General features: G+C 46.1%; 1 protein-coding gene across 2 annotated transcripts in view; it reads left to right on the forward strand.

The window, feature by feature from the left end:
* The first annotated feature begins 282 nt into the window (after positions 1-282).
* rerea (arginine-glutamic acid dipeptide (RE) repeats a) overlaps positions 283-21661 on the forward strand; it is a 190812-nt gene continuing 169433 nt past the window's right edge. Inside the window, exons 1-2 of one of the 2 annotated variants that reach the window (XM_035387349.1) lie at positions 283-303; positions 550-585. The gene's annotated coding sequence lies outside the window, so the exon portion shown is untranslated. The remainder of the gene's footprint in view (positions 304-549; positions 586-21661) is intronic. The other variant, XM_035387350.1, reaches the window with a different exon arrangement.

The following is a 21661-nucleotide window of genomic DNA, read 5'->3' on the forward strand; positions in this document are numbered from 1 at the left end:
AACCATGTAGTTATCCTATCTGTATTCATATAATGGGAGATAACATAACTAAAAGTGAATCAATACAAGATTAGGCGGCTACAACCGTTCCTCATATCTTTCAGCACCTACCTCGTGGACGCCCATTTATACTCTAGACGCCACTCTCAGCTTTTAAATCACTACATGCTTCAAACTAATTGGCTATTATTGCGGCGCCCCTTCCACCTGAGTGGCCAATGGGGTAATACAATACTGCAAGGTGGGCTGAACATTTTCTGATTCACCATTCTCCTGCAGGGGAGGAGGTGCTTTAAGATTGAGGTGAGAAGGGAGCGAAAAATCCCCACATTGATATTTACACATACACTTTATTCTGAGGCATAAATATTACTGACAAAACACGAATCATCACAGTGGTGGCAAACGTTTATACAAACACAAAAAGTGGCACACACTTGCCCCTTCTTGCTAGCTCAGCAGACACTGTCTGTTAGCTAACGTTACGTTAACTAGCTAGCTAGACCGCTAACGTGAGTTGTTCCCTGCCTTCCCTGTTTTGTGTTGCAGATCTGAAACAAAAACTGATGTAGAACAAGAGAAAAGGTAAGTCTTAAATTGGAATCATGTTCCAAGTAGCACGCCTGCTACAGCATTGATATTTGGGAACTAGCTATATTTCTGCAAGCTGACTAGCACAATTAATTTAGCTAGATTTACGCTAATTTTTAATGAAAAATGTGGCCGTCAGTCGCAAGTGTCAAGTCAAGGGTGCTAACGTTGGATATCTATTTTAATTAGTCCTGGATGCCAAGCTAACATTAGCTTGCTGTTGTGCGAGTGGTGGCGTGGACAGATAGATTGTTCCTTTGAAACTATTTTATTCGCCGACTAGCTGTTGATAGCATGCTTATCTTAATGTCCACAGACACGTGTAAGAATTGAACATTGTTAGTTTTAACGTTAACAGTTACTGAACTGAAACACATTACTCAGACGTTCACTGTGCATTAATTTACAATGACAGAGCTTGCTAGTTAAGGTCAGTTTGCAAAGCAGGTTCAACGTCGTTATTGTTATTACATAGCATTAGTATACAGGTCACGCATGCCTTGGAAACGTAAACTGTTAGGTAGACTATGTATCGATATTGTTCACTAGCACGTCACTACCTAGTTTGCTAACGTTAGCCAACAGAAGGAAACTCCAATGGAAGAAAAGTTATGTCTAATGTTAAATGCAGGATTATTCCATGTTATAACAAGCTACAGGACTGCTGACGTCCACAACGATAGTTGAGTAGTTAATAATACACAATTGTAAATGAAACGCTAGATCGATTAAGATAGCTGGGTGCCATGTCCCATATGTAATAATAAATGTTGCCCCGTTTGCAAGCAGGATCGAAAACATTGCTATAATGCTGTACAAGCTACTAATGTTAAGTAATAACAGGACAAGAGACGCTTAGCTGGCGAACTCCTTGTCTATAATCGATGGATAGCTTGCTAGCTATTGAGCGTCTTATACGATGCCTTTTTGTTCGTCGTGTTAATAAGAACAGAACCAGAAATTTGTTTTCCTTGCATAAAACATGAAGTAAGGCATTTCCACTACCAGAGTCTGGCAAATCACAGCAGGTGACTCCCAAGGAAGTCTGAATTGAACTGCCATGTTCAGCAAGTGCATGCCTGAACTATTGATGGCTACAATGCTCTTCCTTAATTAACCCCACGCTGGTTGGTAGCTATCTTATTACGCTAGTTGCATTCATACAAAGCCGTGCATCGTTAGCAAGCTTGCCTCTTGGTTGGAAGTTCCAGATGAGTAGATGTATCAACCGTGTCTCTTAATGCAAATAATGAAAGTCACCGAAGGCATGTATGAAAATGGCTTTGATTAGTCTCGTCATTTCCATTTTGATCATTTGCCGAAGCCGTGCATTCACTGGCTGACAGCGGTCTGCGTTAGAGGTTGTTATGTTATTTTATTTTGGTTTACTGACAAACTAAAGAGATCTGTTTGGTAAAGCATAATGTTTTAGTCAAGCCGTTTTACAAACATGAGGTTGCTGAACCATTTAGCTAGTCAGCGCTATTTATTTAAGGATTTAAAAACACAAAACATATCCGCCTTTGTTACATTTGTTGTTTAGGTTTATCGTTGAAGAGCATATTATATTTTCTGCACGGTTAAGTTATTTTGTAACTCTGCGGCACGAGGGGGAAACGCTTTAGTGGTTCTCGTTCTCCATCATAAATGTGAAAAACCACATGATGACAAATTGGCAGACTGCAGAGGACATTCGTGCCTCAGCTGCAGGAAGGAAACGTGTCCATGAGCCGGGCTTTGTTTTGATCTCCGAGGCATGCGGTCCTCAGCACTTCGAAAGCTTTTCAAAAATCATAAACCTGAACAGCAACTGAGAGCTGGATGATTTCGGCTCTTCTGAGATTGATTTGCTGAATGTATTGGCACGGCACCACACAATCGCATAGTATTGCAATCCTGCACTTCATCGTTAACAGCCCATTCAACACTGACGTGCTGGACTCCAAAATATGCTTCAGCGGGGTTGACAATGGATAATGGGTTGTCACGCTGGGATAATTTCAAGTAACTTAGCTGAGCATGTTGCTGACTACGGGATTGGCAAGTTACGAATGCTAGGATGTGACTGGTTAACAACCAAAAATCATCTCGTTATACCAACTACAATTACAATTTGACATATTTCTTCTCATTAGAAAGTTATTAGAAACTGCCACCACTGTTTTATAAACATATAATTTCCACTGAAACTATGTTATGATTTAACGCAACAATGAAACAGTCGCATAGTTGCCCATTGGGACAATTGCAGTCAGCCTGGCAGAGTTAACCTCTAGAGTCTAGACCGGAGAACTGTATGTGAGATAAACGCAGCTGTTTCTGTTTAATGCAGTTCCGTGGTCTAGGCGTTTTAACCTGCGGTTTAATCTCCTCTAAATTGGTTGCAGTTGCCCCACTATATGTTCTACCTCTTTGTTGGGACGGGAGATGATTCGGTTGTTATTTACACGCTTGATTTCCGATGTAATGTGTCAGTAATTTTCAACATTTGAAGCCTGCCAATGAAGCACCATAGTGCTGTGTATGATGAACACTTAAAAGTTTAGAGCTTGATGTTGTTTAAAAAACCGTCTGAAGGGCATTTTGTGCACAGGGGAAATATGTCTTCAGTTGGTTACTTCACTGAAAGTGTATTCCAGAGCATAAGATGATCTATTTCAAGGGTTATCGGGCTTGTTCCAAGCATAATTGCAACCTCTGAAATGTAAGCTGTTAATAGTTCTTAATTAGACACTTTAAATGTCTGCTGAAGGATGAATTACTGTCTTAAGGCCACATTATACCAGAAATGGCTGTGCATGCCATAGAATAAATATCCTGCATTCATATTCCAGGGTTTTTAATGAATCTGATGAATTAATGCTTTCATTTAATGTAATGTGCTATAAGTCAGACGATTTCTTTAGGGAGGGGGGTTACAGTTTTTTAAAGTTTATTAAATTAAATTACAGACTGAAAGGGGAAAATTGGTGCTGGAAAAACAGGACACCTAGTTACCGAAGCAAGACCATTTGTGTGAACTACAGTGTTCAAAGACAAAGCAGTTGGCCATGGGCCAAACCTACATTGTTTAAATAAGTTACACATGGAAAACATTAAGCATGTTTACAAAAACCCTGATTGACCAAGAGATTGACTGTAACAGACACCATAAACGGCGGGTCCACTGGATTGAGTTCAGGAACCCCTGATCTGTTTTGTTTGCAAATCTATTTTTAGCGGTTATGAGGTCTCGCATTGAAGACAGTTTTCCGCATTATAAATGGATGTATAAATAGCTTCATAAAGCCACATAATTAAACATTGCAAGAGTTATAATTATAACCATAACCTCAGTATGTCTGTGGGTCCCTAGTGCATAGCTTCATTTGTAGGTTTTTATTTTTATTTTTTTCTGAACGCCAGCGCAGTTGCCACCAGAATAAATCAGATCTTATTGCTGTAGCATTTTTAATGTTCCAACATGCATTCAGTTAAAGGCAGCAAATTGAGTAAGAGCTGTGTTTAGCATACAAAAAGACATTTGACAGGTGTGCTGTTTAATTATGCAGTGGCAGAATCACAAGGTGTGTTTGTTCGACCTTCCGAGCCTGATAAATAATGAATCGCACTGCGGTTGCTATTAATGCATTCAAACAAATGTTTCAGCGTGTTAAGCCTTAAATATGTCACAGTAGATGCAACAGCGCTGTCACCAAAAAAACCTGTTAAGTTAAGCTCTGCTTGAACAGCTCTCTTTTTTTTTTTTTTTTCCTCCACGCCGTGGCGATGCGTAAATGATATTGTCTTCAGTGAAATAACCTTTCCATTGTGCTGCGGTTTTTCACAAGCATCTGCTTGTCCTTTAATGAATGATGGCGAACCTCCATTCTCTCCCTTTGTGATGTGGGAAAGAAGACGCATCCTCGGAGGGATAATTGTGAGCGCGGCAAAGGCTGTCATTTTTAAAGCAGTCAGTGGAGCTGTTTCAGCAGCAGGGCTCCTCACAGCAGCAGGCTATTTACTCGCCTCTCATTAATATGGATCAAACGAGAGGGAGGACGAGGGCGAGCGAGGATGAGAGAGAGGGAGACAAACGCTGGAGCAAGCTTTCATTAGCGGTGACCGTTCTCCATTTGCTCGAGGGCATTTAAAAAAAAAAAATCTTTATACAGACAACGGAGAAAGCTTGTATTTTAATTGCGTAATAAGGGGGAATTTGGGGGAAAAAAAGAGATTGCTAGAATTGTATTTAAATCGTATTAAAATTTTTGTTCTTCGGTTAGGCTATCTGTTCCGAGAGCACATTGCAATTTTCAACAGTGCATTTTACTCCCTGTCTTTGTTGCTGAATGATGTACTGAGTCACGTAATTGCAATCGATGGTACTGTCCCCCGAGCAATTGCTCTCTCACACCGGGTTTTTCCTGACCAGGATCGGGGTGGCGATGATGTCGGGGTGGTGATGTCATCAGGCTTGGAATGGTCTCAGTCGGCATGGCCGAGACAGGGGTCTGGTTGCATCACTGGGTTCATTAAAACGGGAGCCCTCGTCACATGACACGAGGAAACAAAAGCTTTTTTGAAACGACGTGAGCTCGAATGCCAGCTGAAGCTCTGCCTGCTGTCGTGGAGACGGCATTCCCAGATAAGCTCAAATGGCTTCCATTGTTCAGGCCAGGCCTAGATAGCATCTCAGGTGTTGGCCCATATATAGGCAGAGCCGTGGTTCGGGCAAGCTGTTCATGTTGAAATATGTGTAATGATGCAAATGACGGCAGCCATCTTTATGCTGCTGGAGTAAGCGCATAAATCCATGCGTAGTTCCCCGTGGTCAGATGTAAGCTTCTTTCTGTGACTAAAGCTGAGATTTGATTTGGGGTTGACGGATATGTGTGGTAATCTGTTCTTAAGCCAAAAAATAAATGCCGCTTTTGAGTAAGCAGGACCGTTGGAGTCCACATTTTAGTCGTAACAGATTCACATGGATTCACTTGAGCTATGCTAATGCGATAAAATATAAACTTGGTAGTCTGAATCTATGGATTGCCACAGTAGCTGTTTGTAGCTGTAAGTGTTTGGTTTGTAAACGGAAAGATGTGCTCTGTACTGGTGCCTCATCATCACAGTCTTGATCCAACAGGCTAACTGTTTCAAACTGGAGTTTGCTTGCAAGTGCTCAAGGCCTGAAGTAAGCTTACTACATGTCAGAGTATGCCTTGTGTTTTCTGCATTCTGCTCTTATAGACGCGTGTGTATGTTTGGACATGCGTTGTTTTCACGTTATATGATGTGGCCTTAGCTCTTGTGACGGAGAAACAAACTGAGCCAGATGCCCACACTCTTTGTACTGAGTTACGCTGAATTATTCCAAAAGTACAAAATAAAAAAAATAACCATTTGTGCTTCGGGAGGCTGAAAATAGATTTTTCAAAGGCTAGGTTTGGCACATAACAATATATAACTTCCATTTGCTCACTCCTTGCAGCTGTTCTTGTAGATTTATGTTTAAATTGGCCTTGTGTAATACATCTCCATGCATGAGATAAGGAAAATAAAGGCTCCAGAGACTTTTAAAAAAAGTGGTATGACGGTAAAGCCAAGGGAAATAGCTTTCGCAGTTATAAAGTGTGCTGTAAACCAATGTTTAAAAAAAATGGTGGCATACATTTTTAGTCTAGGTGAATAATTCTCAGGCAATAATTTGAATGTCTTATTTGTGTTTTTGAGTTGAACACATACCTTCATCCCATCGTGCACTCAAAGGTAAACGATATGATTAGTGACAGTTGGTGACAGATATCACTTCTATACTGTAATGTCATTGGGGAAGAATGAATTCGCTAAGGACTCTTCAGAGTGCTGTGAGTGGGCCTGCCGCTAGCAGAACACCTTGAGCGGTGCTTAGTCGACAGTCACAGGGAAAACTGCTTAGCGGTGCTCAGAAACAGCCTAGCGAAAGCGCGTCAAACTGTGTTAAACGCTCGCCGTGAGATCGCTGACAAGTGTGCGGAAAATGGCCGACAGACTGAACCGGTTCCCTTGTTAACGTTTGCGTTCTCTGGCCCTTCTGGGTCCAAGACCGCTGTTCTCAGTGTCCACACGGGAATTGTATTGGCTGTAGGAACCTGACGTTTCGCATCTTGGGTCCTGCGTACTTCCCTAACTAGGTTAGCTATTCGGCTGCATGCCTTCACGGACGCAGTAAGCCAACAAATCATAATGCTTTCGAGCTCAGTGGTCCAAACAAATTCCAGGGCTAGGTACATTGAGCCATCCAGTCCTATCAGTCAGTATTTACAACAGGGGGCATGAGGCTGGAGTCCTGCAGGACTGCACTGTATGCAGGTTTTGTGCTTTCCTTTCCGTCAGCAGCCCATTTAGACCTGCGAAAGGAGGTGTAAGGCCTCTTTAGCCAATCAATGACCTGAATTAATTGCTTAAGTGCTGAGATGTACCAAAAAAGCAGCAGACTCTGCGTGCCCCCCCCCCCCCCCAGGACCGGTCTTGACACCTCTGGAGCACCACATCTGTGGTATCGACACGGAGGTATCGAAAAAGGGTTTAGCCACCCCCGTGGAACAAACAAGAGATATCAGCAGAACATGATCTAAAATACACCAGGATCTGGTATTGGGTGGTGGAGGCACTGCATCTTCTTCATGACAGCCAAGCGATTCTAATTTGAGATGATTAATTTTTAATAAGTGTGTGTCAGGGCGTCTTGCTTCAGCAGAAAAAAAAATCATTTTTTGGAGATGTGCTGCGCAGGGAGCTTCCCTCGGGCTGAAGACTGGCAGCGGGCTGTGCCCAGGGTCTCTGTGGGCTGCCTTTAAGAGAGGACTCATTCTGTGTCTCTACTGTACAGGCAGTTAGTAATCTGACATGGTGTAACCTGCAGGCCACAGGTTAGCTTACCTCCTCAGTGATGTCACCCGCAGCAAAGTCAGGCTGTCTTTTTGAATAGTGCCATGTGTGTCAGTACTGTCTGTTCTGGTAGCTAGCACACACAGCTCTCTGAAACAGATTAAGGCTGAGGTGTTTTGTGCGTTTTTTTTTTTTTTTTTTTTTTTTTGCCTACTCATTTCCAAAACTTGCTGGAATCCCATTTCTGTCCCCCACCCGTTACACTGAGAAGTTAATGCTCTGAACAAGGTAACCGTGTGTTTTTTTTTTTTTTCAAACGAGCTCTTGATGGCGCGTTCGAGTGCAGTGGTGTCGTTAAATTTAACGGGCTGTCGGCGCTCGCTGTCGGCTGAACACGCGACGCGGCTTTCTCCCGGTTTCCCCTTCAGAAAGAGGACGTCGTTCTGGAGCCCCAAAGCTGCGCTAATTGGCAGCAGCCGAGCGCCCCGCGCGCGTGTTGCTTTAACATATTAGGCAGACACTCTGGGCGCGCCGGTGCAAATGAGAGGCGTTTTTCCCCCCGCCGAAGCGCGGGGGCTCTCTCTCCAGTCACGCTGAGGACTGACAGGGGGCTGTCTCGCACACCCCGCATTTACATTTCTCCCTCAGAAACGGGGGAAAATTCCGGCAGACTAACATTCGCTGCATCGATTTTGCGTACCGTTTTGTAATTGTACGATAAAAGCCCGTTCATGTCGGTGGGGAGACGACTTACAGGCTCACACTCCTCCTATAAAAATGTCTCACAGAAGGATGGATACTTTTTTGTGGGAGAAAAAAAATAAAATGGTCTCAGACTACAAGGCAATGTCACCTTATATCCCACCGGCTCCTGTCCAACTGTTCAGTATTGTGGTTTAATTAATGAGCAAGCTGTTCAACACAACCCCCCCCCCCCCCCCCCCCCCCCCCTTTGTAAAAAAGAAAAAAAAGGACTGAAAATGCCAGACTGCTTGGACTTGTTTGGGTTCCAATATCAAATGATTTGTTATTTTTTCAAGTGAACAGAACCATCTATCACTGCGTGAAGTCATTTGTTCCTTTGTCGTAGGCATTAATGAAAAAGTCTTTGCTTTGTCGTCAGGATGCATGTTTTTGCATTTTTTTGTTCAGTGAGTGTTTTGTTTTTGTATATTCTCTGGTTTGTAAATTCTAGTCTTTGTATTAAATACTCCAAAAAATACTCCAAAATAAAATACTCCAGTCCAGTATTTGTAGTCCCAGCTCATCACTAGAGTGTGCGGATGTGTACCTTTTTCCCAGCAGTCCATGCTGTTACTCTGCAGTTGACCAGCTGAGCTGTGCAGTCATTGTGTCAAAGCAGATCGCTCCATGCGCAGTTGGTGCAGGCAGACTGCAGGTACCTGGTCTGTCTTGCATCAGCAGGGTATTCCAACCTCTACTTGCTGTAGTGATCACTGGATAATGTGTGTGTGTTTGTATGTGTGTGCGTGCGTGCATGTGTATGCTTATGCATGTGTGTGTACGCGCATGTACATGAGCTTGTGCATGTTTGTGTTTGCCCACGTGCATGTGCGCACGTGTTCTACCTTTCATCACACTACTCAAGTTTTATCAGTAAGCTCCCCTAAATTGCTAAGGAGCAGAGAGGGGGCGACTAATTTGGAAAGGAAAGCTTTTGCTGTGCAGAGGCCAGGCATTCTGCTGTTTCATTATGAGCACCCCCCCACCCCCTCTGCTGCAGCCTTCAGCTGTTCCTGTTGAGCTTGCTGGAATATTGCACCCTCTTTAGATAATGCCCTCTTCAGCAGCTCTCCGATTTGCACTGAGCACGCATCGCGTTGTTCCAGCTTGTTTCATCCACATGGATGGTGCATTTGTCTGAAGCCTGCCTGGCATGCGTCTCTACCCAGAGGAAAGGGGGGGGGGGGAGGGGGAGGGGTGGGCATGGTCATAAAAAAATAAAGAGAGAAATAAAAACAGCAACTTGCCCCCCCCCCTCTGTTTTCAGCTATTTTTTTGTCATATTTAAATGTGCATGTGTTCCATATCATTTTTATAAAGGAATACATGATAATTTGGCATCTAAATGCAGAGGAGGGCGGTGCTGTTCATTGTTTCCATCTGCTATTGTTTTTCCGTGAGGGATGGCGGGATTCCGTTGGCAGGGATTTGGTACGCTCCACTCCTCTGGGGGAGGATTTTTCCCTGGAATGGGATTTCTCCTACCTGAAGTGCCCAAATTAAAATAAACACAAACAAAAAAAAAAAGAGCAAGACAAGCCATTTGCTGTAGAGGTCTGTGTCTGTGTGTCTCATCGGTGAGTGGTTTTGAGAGCATTGTTAGAAGGGCATTAGAAATATGTAGTATTTGTTCAGTGCAGCTGAGTATCCTTATACATCCTAGTGAGGTGATGGTGTGTTTCATGAAAAACCTTTTTCTGTGTGTGTGAGAAGCTAAAATATTTGGTTGAAATTAACCCATATTTAATTAAAAATATATTTGTCTTAAATCCAGCAATTAAAAATATTTTTACAGAATTTATTTATTTGGAAAAAACGGTGGAGTTGGGCTGTAAGGAACTGGCTCGGATGTAGGCCGTACAGAAAAAATAAAAAAGCCCACTTGATCATTTGTAATTGAACAGGAGCAATTACTCCGGAGTGATAGTGAGACAACAGCATGTCAGTGCAGCTCACCACTGAGAGCCATTTCCCTGGAGGAAATGCACAAGGTCTTCCGCCTCAGTCAAGGACAAAGATCTGACAGCCTTAAAGCCCTTCATGGGCCTGACTGACTGAGCAGGCAGTCGTTTAGGCTTGAGAGTGCCTTTTTCTTTCTTGGTCTTAAGTGACGTATTGTATCGGTAAGTAATGAATCGCTGCATAAAATGGCATATTCCAGTGGATGCAGGGGGCCTAATGGTGCAGCTGCCATAATGGACAGTCTACCTGACTTACGTTTTTTTTTTCTCTGTAAGGCGATTGCCCCCTCCAGCCCCCCCCCCCCCCCCTTCAAAAAAAATGATCTCTTCTTTGATCTCTAGGCTTGAGGGTGTCTTTTTCTTTCTTAGTCTTAAGTGACGTATTGTATCAGGAAGTACAGGAAAATGAATGGCTGTATAAAATGGCATATTCCAATGGATGCGTTGGGGCCTAATGGTTTCGCTGCCAACCACCATAATGGACAGTCTACCTGAACATTTCTTATGTATTTATTTCTTACTTATTTTTTTGGTAAGGTGATTGCCCCCTCCAGTCCCCCCGATAAAAAAGATTTCTTTTTTCGGTATATATATTTGGAGCCCAACGCAACTGCACATGTCCTGTTCCCGCCCCAATTTGGAATGGCCAATCGTCTGCAACCACAGCCCAGCTGTGTGCATTTCACAAACCCCACTGCTGAATCGGGAGGGCGTAGACATCCATAGTTCTGCTCCGAAACACACGGACATGGACTACAGCTGCACCTACATACCACGGACTGCAGCTAAGCTTGTACAGAGCTGAGTCACAGGAAGACCTTTCATATGCAGCTTTGACTGCAATTGATGCACGCCTTATTGACCAGCAGGGGTCACTAGATAGCAGTGATGTGGAGCCCTATCTGACAGAACCCTGCCATTGCCTGGGCGACGCTATTGCCATCTTCACATTGAAGATGGATATAGCCATCTGTGGAGCTACCGACCTCAGTCGGCACTGGCGCGGTTCGGATTCGATCCGAGGCTGTGAGGCTCGTCCACTTACCCCGTGATCTCATCTTAGTAACTCCTGTTGTCATATGTCCTTCTAACGAAAGGTGTGCCACCTTTTCATAACCCCTGTCCAGCTTAGGGGAGCTCATGTGGGCTCTTAAATGCCTATCAGTAGGCGCAATTTTATCTGTAAGGAATCTGGATAATTTGTTTTTATTATCTGGTAAACAACTAGAACAAAATTTCCATCACACTTTGAATTTTTGAACACCTGGAGCCCGTATTTTACCCAGTGATAAATATGGGCCCAAGTCTGCTGGGCACACGGAAGTTTCTCTCCTCGTTTTTCACCCCATTTTGTAATGCAGTGTTGTTACAGAAGACCTGTCCCATAACCCCAGTGTTCAGTGAGTTCTGGAGGGCAGCACACAAGCGCAGTTGGACTATAGCTGGCTGACTGCCTCCGGAATCCACCTCCAGAGGCCCGGACGGCCAGCCCTCCTGCCACTGATGGACCACAGGTCTCGGGCCGAACGGGAGATACCCTGCTGTCTGAAGCCCTCCTTCCAGGGGAGAGCCTGCCCAAAATTAGCCTGCGTTGCCCTTTGCGACACCCTGCGGTCGATGACCCTCATGCAACCTGGATTTGGTCCAGGCCATAGAGTGTACCGGTGTACTCTGTTAGAGAACGAAGTGGAAAGATATTGCCCATAACCTTGAAGCCCCTGCCCTTGGTATCTTTGAAGGAAATATGCTGTTGGATGTTGGTGTGACTGTGTGTAGAAATGGCACGCGTTATACGTCCTCCGGGCTGGGCCCAGCTGAGTACAGCGGGGACCCGGTTCAAATGCCCCCCAGAACAAAGTCACCGCGGCGTGCCCCCGTTTACTGCCCTTCCTGTTACCGCTGACGCGGGGCAGGCTTGAAAGGCCCCGCTGCTGGCTTCGCCGTCGCCGCGGGTTACAAATCAGGTCTGACAGCCTCCCTTAATGACAGAGCGCGGCGCGCGCTGGCTAGCGAGCTAGCGCCCAGCGCAGGCGGCGCAGATCGCAGCTCTGAAGGGGGAGAAGCGCAGACGTGCGAACGCGCCGGCTGTAAGTGTGGGTTATTAAATCTCGGGAGCGTCGGCGTGCTCTTTGAGCCGGCTCCAGCTCCGGCTCCCGCCGTCTGAAGCTCGGCGCGAGCCTGCTAGCGCCTCCATTTTGTCCTAGGCCTATTCTCTCAGATGTGTTGCGCGCTGTTCTCCCGCGGTCTCCTTTTAATTTGCGAAGAGCTGGCACGGCACGCTGACGGCACGTTGTGTGCCCGCGGGGCGGCAGACGCTGCTCTGCCTCGTGCGTCTCCTCAATAGTCCCCCGAGGAGAGACTGAGGAGTCAGGAGAGATGAGATATTGGCCTGTGTATAACAACCTGTTTTACAATGCGGTATTGCTATCATAGAGACAGAGAGAGGAACACCAGGAAGTGCTCCTAACCGGGCCTGAGCAATTTGAAACACAGCGTGGCTGTGAGACATTCCGCTTGATCTGGAGTGCTCTCCAGTTCCGCTCAGTGGTACCGCAGAAAGCAGCAAATATCGACTGGGCCTGTATTGTGATAAGCATTTTCTGCGTATGAATGGTTCGAGGGAAAGAGCTGTTTTAGAATTTGGGATATCTTGTAGCCACACACATGGCTGTGTACATTTTTGGAACTGGTGTGCATTGGTGGGCATCTTCCAGAAGGAAAGCAGTGTGTAGCAGTGCATTACCCGGCACAAATCCTGCTTATAACTTAAGGATACATAAGAACAGGCCATTCAACCAATCCAGGCTCACCATTTACCTGCAGACTATAGAGTATCCAGCACTGCCTTCCTGGACGGTCTCTGGCCCTACTACACGACCTGTGAATCTGTTCCATGCGATGACACCTTTTACTTTCTTTGTCAAGTTATATTGAAATGTGGTCCGTTGAGTCATTTTATTGAAAACTCTGACTGTGGTATATAGGCTTAAGCTGTGCTAAGGTCATTGTAAACTGCAGCTAGCAACAGAGATCCACAGTGGGTTTTTGTGCCCATAAACTGTGAGATGCAAAACAATTTCCCGTCATGAGTTTGTCTTTCCATTCCTTTTTCTTTTCTTTTGTGTTCGGTTTTTTTAACAAACTGAAATGCTGAACGTCACTTTTAAAGCTAGTCTTTATGGCGCTGCAGTTTCCTGACAGTAGATCGATCACAGCGCAGTATCAGTCGGACCATCGGTAGTAAATATGCTCCCTTCAGCTGTTTACAGTATTTTGCATCTGTTAAGACCCCTTGCGTTGAGGAACGGCAATTGTGTTTAATGAATAAACGACAAAGGACACGCTGTCCGCCCTGCCTTTTGGGTTTCTGACACATGCGGTGAAAGCGGAGGTTTGACCCACCTGCATGTGCTTATTAATAAAAAATTTTTTTTTTTAAACATGGGGGAATGAAGGCATAGAGGCTGCCCCCTCCACCTGCAAAAAAAATAAAAAGAACCCACCCCCCCCAGGCCCCCTCTCCTCCACCAGCTGCTGTGGCTGATCCCTGATGACAGGGTGATCACTGAGAGGAGTGTAGCAGAGGTGCTCTTAGTCCGCACACAGCCACGGCGGGTCTGCCATTTCACTTCTCAGGGCGCCGCGTAGCGAAACTGCGGCAGAGCCCAGGCCCTTTTCCCGATTCCGAGCCGTGCGTCCCCCCCCCCCTTCCGCGAAAGCAAACCGCCACGTTTACCGCCGCGCGCCGCGCCGCCCCGCGAAAATAAACGCACATCTGGGTGGCCGTCCACCGTGAGAAAATGTCAAACGTCGGCGTAATGGGCTTCGATGAATATTTACGTTCGGCCTATTATGTGTGTATCTGTGGGGGGAGAAGAGGCTCGGGAAACGGATGTTGAATCTGCTATAATGGGCTGACCTCCCTGTGGAAGTCCGCTCCGATGCGAAATGCAACATAAATGTCAGTGGGAAAAGGGCCGGCCTGTCACACAGGGTTACTTTCACACTCGCACTGAGGCTGCTCAGTGGCTGTTAGTCTCCTGAACGAGGCCGTCTGACTGCTGCCTGTGCTGGGCTCGCCTCTCAGAACTGCTGAGTGGATCTCCCCTGAATCGGCCGGCTTGTTCCAGTAATAGAAAAGCCATTGTTGTCAGGGGTGGAGGAATACCGGGTCCAGGGTTGATTTATGTACTGATTTGAAGCGACTTTGAATGGATGGGTTTATGCATTTGGTTGTGGTTTGTGGCGCTTTTTTCCAGCTAGGAAGAGGAAGGCTTTTGTTAGTTTGCACTGACACATACAGTAATGTAGGCTAGGGTCTGTTCTGGGTACATGACAACAAGAGACTTAACGCGATCTTTCTTCCATTAAAGTGCAGTTAAATTGGCACGATTTTTTCTTATATCCCTCTAGTGTTTATTCACAGACACCACCGTAAACATGAGTTGGATTTCAGGCTTCCTTGTAGCTCCCTGCTCAAACACAAACAGATAAGGCTGTTGACACAGGAACCGCTTACAGATATTTTTTGCTGAGTATGATTTTGTATGTTAAAAGTGGCTGCAGATTCATTTCTGACGTGTTGTGCGGACGCTGTATGGCCATCGGTGACTGTACCTCTTTGAGGAGCAGTGCATCCAGCATGTTTCTTTGGCTCCATGGTTAGCTGAACTTAAAAATCAAGCAATAAAGCTTTTCTTGTAAAACAATAATAAGGAAATAATTGAGCCTGTTTGGAATGAAAGGCGGGAAACCTCCTAGCAAACTCAAATACGTTTCAAATGAGCCCCTGCTAACGGTTCCCTGTAATGTTTTGAAATTGATGTTGGCAGCGCGATATTAAATCAGCAGGATCTCCCAGCCATCAGCCTGCCGCTGTTCGCCCCCCCTCCCATCCCCTCGCCTCCCCTCCCCTCCCCTCCCCTCCCCTCCCCCCTCCATACAAAGCCGCTGCAATGTTAATTAACCGTAAAAAGCCAAACGGTGTTTCCTTGCGCCCTGTCTGACGAAGCGGCCGCTCGGAATCGCCCCCGGTCCTCACGGGGGTCCTCCGCGGCGGGGGGGGCCTCACGGGGGGGTCCACCAGGGCGAGGGTCCTGGGGGCTCCCTCTGCAGCGGGGGTGGGCAGGAGCCCTCGCTGCGTAGCGTTTTCTGGAAGCCCGGTGCAGTGAATCAGACCCCAGGTCCTGGGCTCTCTGAGGGTTTGGATTAGTGCTGGCGTTTCTCTAACGTGTCCACTGAAGCTGCTGCAGATCCTGCTCGGGTGACTCTGGGAATTGATCTTTTCATTGATTTTTTCTTTTTTTTTTAAGATCAGACACTGTTTTTAATGCCATTGGTCATCTTCCTTTTTGGCATCTAAAGGTTCCTTTGAAGCTATTGAAGTCTGGAGTGGCCAGTACTTGCTGGCCCAGTGTGTGTGTCAAATAGGCCTACATGACACAGTTCAATAGAGTGGGGGACCAGTTTGGGTCGGATACACAAACATACTTAAAATTATTTTATTATTTTATTGTTAAAGATTTTTGAAAATACAAATGAAACGATAATGCTTTTGATTAAATGCTAAATTAAACAGGCTTTTCAGTGTATGATACTTTTCCCCTCAGAATTTGCATGTATCTGGTTAATACTGTGATTTATAGCTTTTTTATCCTTTTTCAGTTTTTCTCTGAATGCATTTGATCACATGGCCTTTGTGTAGGAGTGAATCAAAAACCAATTTTATACAAAGCATTTACCTTTGTATAACTGGGAATACATTCAACTACCCATATGTGGAATATGGATAGTCTTTCTAAAGCATTGCTTTCTGTAGATCCTGTTTAATATTTTTATTGTGGGCTGTATTCAATGAGACATGTAGCTATCCATGTTGTTTAATGCTGTAATAATATGAGCTGAATTTCCTGTCGTGTACATCAGAAGTGGTTTTGATACTTTTGATATATTTTAATTTTGACAGTACTCTATCATAAATAAATCATTGCCAAATCAGCATTGTTAGGGGATTTCATGCATGAAGTAGGCTAAATTGTGCATGGTCTTCAGTAGAATCATCTAGATAAACTGCTGGAATCTTAGATTGTTATTTTAGGATACATTATGTTTCTCAACGAAAGCTAATGTTCATAGGATAGACTACTGCAGTACTTAAAATATCTCCATACACAATTGTGTAAATTAATTTCATAATGTACACTAATCCTGAATGAAAAATGAAGGAAAAGGCATGCAAAATATACAAGTCATTCAAATTTATGTTGACATGTAAATTTAAATAATAAATTAGGCTACTTGACAATAAAAATTTAAATAATCACTTCTAATAGCGTATAGGTGGGTACTGAATTAATCGCACTGGGTAAAAACAAAAACGACAGAAGGGGCTGTACCATCATGTGATTTCCTCCTCTACCTTTTATTTTTTGCTTTGTCATTTTGAGTGTGTTAGATGTCACAGATTAGCACCTGGTAGAATCACATTTATCGATGTAACTTGTTTTGATATCTGTGGTGTCAGTGAGTGCTGTTGTTCCGGTGTTACTTCTCATCTGTCAATACCAGTCCATGGATATAGTCTGCCTGCTGACAGTGATCTCTGCTGTCACCAGTAATTAACATTGCTGTTATAATCCTTCTATGACAGACGCCGAGAAGGTGGTCTAGCATCTCACCGTCACGAGTCTTAGTCCGTAAATGGACACGTAGCTAGCTTTTTCCATCAAATCTGAGATGGAGTTTGATGTTATGTATAGCTATCCGTTAAACCGGGTACAATTTTGGCAACTTGTAATATATGGTCAGGGAATGTTAATTTGAGCTGGCTAATTCCCAGTAATCACATCTAGGTAGTTACAGATCTCTATTGTAATGTAAATAGAAGGTTGTTATTCCAGCCAGATGGAGTCTCTTGGCTTTGGAAGGCAAGCGCTAGGTACAGCAATCTACCATTTGATATTTAGACGTCATTCATCGCATAATTCAGACTGTAAAAGACTGCACCAGCTAGGCTATAGAACAGACATTTTGCATGTGGCTGCAAGATACTGGGTAGGTTGTGCAAGAGGATACACAGAGGATGCCCTTTATTAAAGGATTAATTATGCGGAACAGGAAAAATAAATAATTATGTGGCATTAATAGATTGCGCATTCTGTGAGTGTTTAAGGTTTTGGCTGAGCGGAAATGTATTCATGGAGTGATTTATTATTGAGTATTTAAACAGCATTTGATCCTTCCTGTGGGTTTTTATCTCTTTCTGGATTATTCCTATATTTAACATGCCTGCCAGGGGGTTGCACTGTAGCAGAAATATAGGCTAATACTGAAAAAAATCCTGAATAAAATCTGGTGAATATTTAGGCTAGTTAGACAGCTATTAGTATTATATTAGACAGCTATTAGTATTATATTAGATCATGCTGAAGTATTCTGTGATTATTTATTGGCCGTTTTGGCTCAATTGTCTTTGACACTCTGTAAGCAAGTGCACGCTATGCTGTTGTATTTATTTTGTAAATAAAAAATTAAAAAAAGGAAGGAAATGTAAATATCCTAAAAGGACTTCCTTGTTGTTATAGAAACACCCCCTTTATCTGGATCATGCAAGTCAGCCACAGGCGCATTTCTTTATGAAATCTGTCCGTTTGCCCCAGCCTCCTCCATGCCAGCGTTTCAGTTCGTAAAGGCGTTCTGCTGTAATTGAAAGGTTTGCGTTTCTTTACCCCAGTGGGTTTTGGATCCACCGTGTTTCATTCTCAGCTCTTTGTTTTTCCTCACAGCGACACGTGGGGCTTTTGTCCATCATTTTTTTGGTGTCTGCAAGGGGGGGGTTTAAACCAGCGCAGCCATGAGCAGACAGAGCACAGCAGGACTCCAGCCTCTGACTGTGTTGGGATGGCCTGTGCTCTTCACTGTGTGAGCACAGGCAGGCACATTTGCTGCTCTGACGCTGTTGCAATGGCCTGTGCTCTTGACCGTGTGAGGGCGCAGGCACGTGTGCGGCTCTGACGCTGTTGCAATGGCCTGTGCTCTTGACCGTGTGAGGGCAGGCCCATTTGCAGTTATAACTTGACTACAGAAAGGAGCTGTGCGATAGGTGAAGGGCGGAGGTGTGATTTTAAACCGAGGATTCGTTTGTTTGATATCTCCCCCCCCCCCCCCCCCCCCCGGGTTTCATCAGTGTCCGCTGGCCCAGCGGCTGACCTCACTGAGCGTGCCCAGTGTCACTTATCATCAGCTATTGGCTGGGTGTGAATGAATAAAGCATGGGGCTCCGGTGGACTCCTGCTCCCTCCGTGGTGAGAGAGCTTCGGCTCTGTGGACCGGGCAGCCGCGTAATGAAGGGCCCAGTGATGCTCTGGACAGCTGCGTGTTCAAATTTCACTCCCGGGGAAGTGTCTTTGACCCCCCTTCCCCCATCCCCGTCACCCCCAGTGGTCCCGTGGAGGTGCAGCGGCAGGAGCCGGGGGGGGGGGGGGGGGGGCTTCCAGCCACAGCTTTTCTCATCTAATCAACACCGTGTTCTGCAAATGACACATTTAACAATATGCACAATCCTCTCTCTCTCTCCCCTGAGGTGTTCTCTCTCTCTCTCCCTGTCTCTCTCCCCCCCCCCCCCCCCTCTTTCTCTCTGGCAGAAATGAAAAAGGCCAACAAAAAGACAGGTCCTCTTTGTGCTTTTTTGTCTTTTTTTTGTCTCTCTCTCTCGCTCTCTCCTTTCTTCTGGAAGCTCATCAGCCCTGTGTGTGCCGGCGGTTATAATGAGAGCGATGAAAGGCGGCGATAAGTGTACCCGCGCGGCGAGGCGTGGGGGTTTGGAGGGGGAGGGCGGGGGAGGGGGCGCTGCCTTTACCGGGAAAGTCAGGGTGTCGAGGATGAGAAGCTCGCCGTAATTCCTGGTGACACTTGAAAGGGAAGCGCTAATGTGGCTACAGCGGGCCCCCTGAGATAAAAATCTGCCTCCTGAGAACAGAAAACATATTTAATGCCACCAATAAAACACATCATTTATTGCGTCACATTGCATTCCATTACACTGCGTTACATAATGTAGCTTTGCTCATAAAACATCGCCTTAAGCTGGTAATGATTGCTCTGCTTCCTCCCCCCCCCCCACACACACACTCGCTCGCTCACTCACACACACACACGCGCGCGTGCGCGTACACACACTTCCTACTTCAGAGTGGCCGGTACGTCTGCAGCTAGGTGTTTGAGTGAGTGAACCTTCTTGGATGCTTGTAGTGCTCTTGTTCCTGAGAGCTCTGCAGCAACACCTGATTTGACTTGGTAATGCTCCGTTGATGATGAGGAGGAGGGCGGGGGGGGGGAGCTGGATGGTGAAATCAGCCAACGGAGCACAAATGCGCTGAAAAGCCACTCTGCGATACACACTGTCATCCACTTCAGTGCCGCTGAAAAAAAGAATGAAAAACAGAGAGAGAGAGAAGTGTCAAGGCTGGATGGCTGGATGCAGATCCTGATTTAGGGGCTGTAGAGGTGTGGATGGCACTGCTGTCACAGTTAACCCCCACCCCCACCCTGGTGAAGTTATCTGTTTTGTTCCTGTGAGCACTGGTGGGTTTATCTTTGAGAGTGTTCTGTAATTTAATCATCATTAGCCCTCTTGGTGCTCATGGGGTAGGGGGTGTGTTGGTGGCAACGTTGTCCTGTGATAAGGAGGAAGAATACTGAACACTTCCTCAGGGCAAACCGGGTGGTATGTTGATTATGAAGTGCTCTGGTTTACGTTAAATCTGCTTCTAATTCCACGGATCTGTTTTTTTCTCTCTCTCTCTTTTACACAGACACTGGCTTTTTGGTGAAAACACACACCATTGCCACAGTGAATAGTGATAGAATATTTATCTGCTGCATTGAATACGCTTCAGACATGAAATTCTTTACACCCTTTTAACACCATGAGTGCCCTCTCAATAGCACCTTCAGCAAAAGCGCTGAAGAGAGAGACGATTGCAACACTGCGTCTTTCCTGCGTTATGACATCAGTGACCTCCGCAATTAATATTAATGCGATCTAAAGCCCTCTTAAGTGGTCTGATCCCTTTGGCTTCGTTTGGTTTGAGTAATAATGCTGTCCCCAGATGGAGATCAATGCAGGATATTAGAATTCTGATGTAGCATGTGAATACGGCGGGGGGGGGGGGATGGGGGGGGGGGGGGGGATGGGGGGGGCAGGAAGGCCAGTGGATGCGGTGATCGGGAACGCTGTAGGCAGACGAGACCATGTGACCGTAGCCGTGATCGGGGATTGGCCGAGCTGTGTGGTAAATCAGTTTGACCCGTTCCGCTGTGTTCCCAGCTCGGACCTTTGACACAGCCTTGGAGCGCGAGCCGTTTGCCTTTCCGTTAAGACCGCTGATGGATCGAGTGAGGCCGTTCCATGTATGGGATAGTCCCTGCTCTGCCTGTTACTAAGAAATGTCATTTAAGATGGGTAGGCGTTAAGACAGTCAGAGCTAAAGCAGCTACGCTAAGCTGCAGACGCTGCCATTAGCCGGTTTACATCCAGTCGGACGAGGGCAGATCTCAGCTTCTTCCGCAGGGCACAGAATCTCAGATATGGAGAGAGAAAAACATGCTGGGGTCGAAGGTCCATAAAAAATTGGGATGGGACCAGGGGAAAGGGTGTGGCGTTTCTGAATCTGGGTTTTGGGTCTGCGCGGTGCTGCTTCCGCGCAGTTGGCGGTGTGGGCCGCTGTTCCTCTGGACGGCGGGTGTCGCGTTCGTCCGTTTCCCGTTGGCTGGCTTCCTGTCGGCGCGCCGCTGCTCTCTCCCTGTTTGGAGGCGGGGCTAATATGGACGCGGTGGATAGTGTGACGAAGCGCGCCGCTGCTCTCTCCCCGTTTGAAGGCGGGGCTAATGTGGACGCGGTGGATAGTGTGACGAAGCGCGCCGCTGCTCTCTCCCCGTTTGAAGGCGGGGCTAATGTGGACGCGGCGCATAGTGTGACGAAGCCCGCCGCTGCTCTCTCCCCGTTTGGAGGCGGGGCTAATGTGGACGCGGTGGATAGTGTGACGAAGCCCGCCGCTGCTCTCTCCCCGTTTGAAGGCGGGGCTAATGTGGACGCGGTGGATAGTGTGACGAAGCCCGCCGCTCGGGGCTCCCCGGGGACCAGATTATACGGGAGATGTATCAAACCATGAATCATTTACGCTGCCCGCCCCCGCTCCCCCGCTCCCCCAGCTCAGATTGCATTTTTAATGAAGGATTATTGCATTTCATAAACAGACCTTTAAGAAAAATTCTAATAATATCGATCCGTGCCTGGTGTGGTAAAAGACACAGAGCGCAGTCCCCTCGCCTCTCTCTCTCTCTCTCTCTGTCTCCCTCCCTCTCCCTCTCTCTCTCTCTCTCTCTCTCTCTCTCTCTCCCTCTCCCTCTCTCTCTCTCCCTCCCTCTCTCTCTCCCCCCCCTCTCTCTCTCTCTCTCTCTCTCTCCCTCCCTCCCTCTCCCTCTCTCTCTCTCCATCTCTCTCTCTCCCTCTCTCTCTC

This window comes from Anguilla anguilla, chromosome 13 (assembly GCF_013347855.1).
Source record: "Anguilla anguilla isolate fAngAng1 chromosome 13, fAngAng1.pri, whole genome shotgun sequence".
NCBI classification, from domain to species: Eukaryota; Metazoa; Chordata; class Actinopteri; order Anguilliformes; family Anguillidae; genus Anguilla; species Anguilla anguilla.